The 4,468-nt window shown below is 40.5% G+C and overlaps 1 pseudogene; it reads right to left on the reverse strand.

Moving 5' to 3' along the window:
* Positions 1 to 2,563: 2,563 nt before the first annotated feature.
* Positions 2,564 to 3,424, reverse strand: LOC133229920 (programmed cell death protein 10-like; annotated as a pseudogene).
* Positions 3,425 to 4,468: the final 1,044 nt, after the last annotated feature.

The following is a 4,468-nucleotide window of genomic DNA, read 5'->3' on the forward strand; positions in this document are numbered from 1 at the left end:
ATAAAATAGATGTTGGATTACAAAAGACGCCGATTCTATTAAATTACAATTATCAGAATATTGGGGGCTTCCCTGGTGGCCCAATGGCTAAGACACCATGCTCTCAAAGCAGGGGGCCCAAGTTTGATCCCTGGTCAGGGAACTAGATCCCACATGCTTCAACTAAGAGTTCACACGCTGCAACTAAAGATCCTGCATGCCGCAACAAAGACTGAAGATCCCACGTGCTGTAACTAAGACAAATATTAGATAAAAAGAATACTCAATAAAATGAAATTTGCCATTTTTTTTAAACACATCAATGTGATAATATCAAGTCTCAGAACAACTGTAATTTTGAACTGGTGAAAGGTAAAAGGTATTTTGAAGTTCCTGCAAAACATGTGTGATATAAAAATATCTGTAACTTGTATTGGTAACAACATCACAGACACTGTTAATATAACTATGTTCTGCTGCTTACATTCGTCATTGAAGGAAATGCTAAATTTCACTTAAAAGATCCTGAAAACAAAGATGGGGAACTTTTTTCCTTTTTAGGTGCATGGACCACTGAATTCTATTCACAGATTCCCTTCCTTACTCTGCTGTAGTATTTCTCAAAGTATTGGGCTAGCAGTATCAGAATAAATGAATGGTGACAGGAGGGGAGGGGGGGCAGAAATGAAGATTCCTTTTTGGAAAGTGCAAATTTTAAAAAACTAGAACAGCAAACCCATTTTTGTTCTCGCCTGAAGTGTATCTTACACATACTGAATTTTGAGAGCCACTGATGTAAAGTAGATAATTTAAAACCTCTCAGCATCATCCTCTTTAACCATAAAATGGGGTTGGGGTATGCGCCAACTGAGTCATGTAAAAGTACAATATATTTTGAATGCAAACATAGCTTTTGAAATGTTTAGAAATAACCTAGTGATGCTGGATGTGGGCAATCTCAAAAGCTTTCTAAAGATGCCATTTGGTTCATTTAAGAGAGCTTCAGAGTGTCTCTGCAATGGTTGAATTATGTCATCCTGAAGAGCAAATGCTTTTCTGACAGAATCCCAGTGTCTGCTGCCCACTGCAGTGAGAACTTTGGTCATTTTCTTGTCTGACCGGATTCCTAAGCATCCATACAGGTGTCGTACAGGGTGAAAGGGACACAGGAGGACACAGTTCTAGTCCTGGCACATCAGAAGAGGCTGAGTGTTATCAGTAATCTGTGGGATGCAGGGCTTTGCAGCTTGTGACTGGAGGCAGAGTGTAGGTTAAGAGCAACCAGACTCTGGGTAGACAGAATGAGCTCAGAGCTATTGGCTTGAAGACACCGGAAGTCTGCAGAGGTAATTAATGACAAGAAGGGGAGAGAGGAGTAGTGAGGTAAAGCAGGAGTCAAGAGCAGGGATGGCTGATGCACCCAGAACAGGGGAAGAACCTTAAGCTTATTGTAAAAGGACGGTGTTTTTCCTACTCCCGTGGCGTTAGGTCTGGGAATACTGTGGGATTTCCTGCTTGGGACTCAAGCTACTTCAGTGATGTCCAGGATGTGGGACCACTCTTCTGGGCGGATTTCACACCTGACAAGGAGCGGGGCATCTTGGGAGCAGTAGAGGATTAGTGGGAAGGCAGACTGTCCACTGTCGGTTTTCCTCTGTTTGCCGGCAGCAGCGTAACACAGTGGCTGACAGCTCGGGCTCCGGGTCGGCACTGGAATTCCAGCTTTGCTACATATCAGGTGGCTCGTCTGCAATGGGTACCAGTCTTTCTGTGCTCCATGTGCGCAGCTAGCACCAGTATGGCTTCAAATTACTATAGTTGTGGCTGTTTATGGAAGAAAGGTGCAGAGCTTATTAGGGCCCAGCAAGTCAGAAAGACTTAATCTTACATCATCATAGAGTTCAAAAGTGGCAATATAGTATGATGGCTCTGTAAACTGCCATCTGCTTCTCATAAGTCTCTTAAAACAAAGTTTGGAAAAATACTCAGTACTTCAGATATAACAACTAGCAAAAGTATCTCCCTTAACTACTTTTTGCCCAGAGTGATTAAGGACAGAAAAATAGGAATTCTTACTGCTTTATTGTCTGATAAACTGCTAATAAACTCCTGTTAGAAGCTCTTTAGACATTGCACAGTCATCTTGGTCTTCTGATTATATATATATATATTTATATATGCATATTTTCAAGTAAAGAAATATTTAACAGATGTAACCTATTCACTATTTGGTAGCAAATGTTGTTAAAGTACTATCTTGTAGCGTATCACTTTCAGGTTAAAATGTCAGAAACAAACCTCAATATTTATAATTATTTTAAGGAAAGTTATATAATGACACTTTAAGGCATAAATTCTTTTGGCTTAGCATTCTCAAAAGAATGATAATAGCAAAAGTGATGCAAAATCTTCAGCATGATTATGATGAAGCTATATTTTACAAAAACATGGTGTAATATGCCAGTAATCCCATTCAGCATCCTGGATTATTAGGTCCATTCAGAAGGGACTGATAATTTATACAGTCAAACTTTAAAATTTATGGATAAAGACAATCCAATGTTGCCACTGAGAAGTATATCTCTTAACATATACAACTTTCAGGCCATAGTTTTGAGGTCTGAAGTATCAAGTTGCTTTGATGAATTAGTTGGTTGGCACTTATGAATACATTTATTACCCAGTCATCTTTAAAATAGGTTTTCAGAGTACCACTGAAACTTTTGGAGTACTTCACAGACCCTTTATTTTGGTGTTCAAGTGCCCTGTGGTTCTGGTATTGATATTTCTTGAAGACATTGATTGCTTTTTATCAAGAAGTTCTTTTACTGCACTTGCTATTTCCTTGACTGTCTGCAGAAACCTCACTCTGTCATTGGTCTCATCTGGGATCTTACCAAGAATTTGTTTAAGTGCTTATGCCTTTTCATTTAGGTCTTGGAATTCTGACTCTGGTTGTTTAATCATATACTCTTCTACATCATCAACTGTCATTTGAAGAAGGGACTCTGTGAAGTTGACTCTACACTTTTTTGTCCCTAAAATTTTCATAATGATGTCTTGTATGAGTCATGGATTTTCTTTTTTCAGCCTTGATGAAAGCTACTCTCAGTGTCTGAGCTCAGACAGATTTACTCGTTCTATCTCATTAAACACAGGATACATGACTGCATAGAGGGTCATAGAAACCACAGAAGTGGTCTCAGCTTCATCTCTTCCATTGTCATCCTCATTGAAAAGCCAACTCCTTAGGGAGACCACATTATGAAACTGCAACTGAATCATAAATCTCTGTCAACATTTGGCTCTTCCTTCTACAGTTCTCCTCGGCTACTGAGGCACTGACTTCACTTCCCACCTTTGGAGCCGTCTTCCTACCGCATTTTTGTTTGATCATCTCTCAGTGGACATTTGGGTTGTTTCCGTGTCTTGGCTATTGTAAATAGTGCTGCTATGAACATAGGAGTGCATGCGTCTTCTCCAGATATTTGCCCGGGAGAGGGATTGCTGGATCACATGGTAGTTCTAGTTTTAGTTTCTTAAGGAACCTCCGTACTGTTCTCTATAGTGGCCGTACCAATTTACATTCTCCAACAGTATAGGAGGGGTCCCCCTTTCCCCACACCTTCTCCAGCATTTATTATTTCAGACTTTCTGATGATGGCCATTCTGACTGGTGTGAGGTAGTACCTCATTGTAGTTTTGATTTGCATTTCTCTGATAATGTACGACCTTGAGCATCTTTTCATGTGCTTTTTGGCCATCTGTAGGTCTGTCTAGTCCAGGCTATGGTTTTTCCTGTGGTCATGTATGGATGTGAGAGTTGGACTGTGAAGAAGGCTGAGCGCCCAAGAACTGATGCTTTTGAACTGTGGTGTTGGAGAAGACTCTTGAGAATCCCTTGGACTGCAAGGAGATCCAACCAGTCCATTCTAAAGGAGATCATTCCTGGGTGTTCTTTGGAAAGAATGATGCTAAAGCTGAAACTCCAGTCCTTTGGCCACCTCATGAGAAGAGTTGACTCATTGGAAAAGACTCTGATGCTGGGAGGGATTGGGGGCAGGAGGAGAAGGGGACGACAGAGGATGAGATGGCTGGATGGCATCACTGACTTGATGGGTGTGAGTCTGAGTGAACTCCAGGAGTTGGTGATGGACAGGGAGGCCTGGTGTGCTGCAATTCATGGGGTCGCAAAGAGTCGGACATGACTGAGCGACTTAACTGAACTGAGGTCTTGTTTGGAGAAATGTCTATTTAGATCTTCTGTCCATTTTTTGATGGGTGACTATAAGATGCTTAAAGCAGAAATCATAACCTTGTGTTGCAAGGTCTATATTCATAGATGGAAGAAAAAGATATGTGAATATCGCACAAAGTATGAGGAAGGATAAATGGAATTGTGCTGTTGTGGGAGAACTTCATTTGCTAATTAAGAACTTAATATTATTTTAGGCTGGACTGTGATAAATTAAATGTACATATTGTGAAC

Source organism: Bos javanicus, chromosome 18 (assembly GCF_032452875.1).
Source record: "Bos javanicus breed banteng chromosome 18, ARS-OSU_banteng_1.0, whole genome shotgun sequence".
Classification (NCBI taxonomy): domain Eukaryota; kingdom Metazoa; phylum Chordata; class Mammalia; order Artiodactyla; family Bovidae; genus Bos; species Bos javanicus.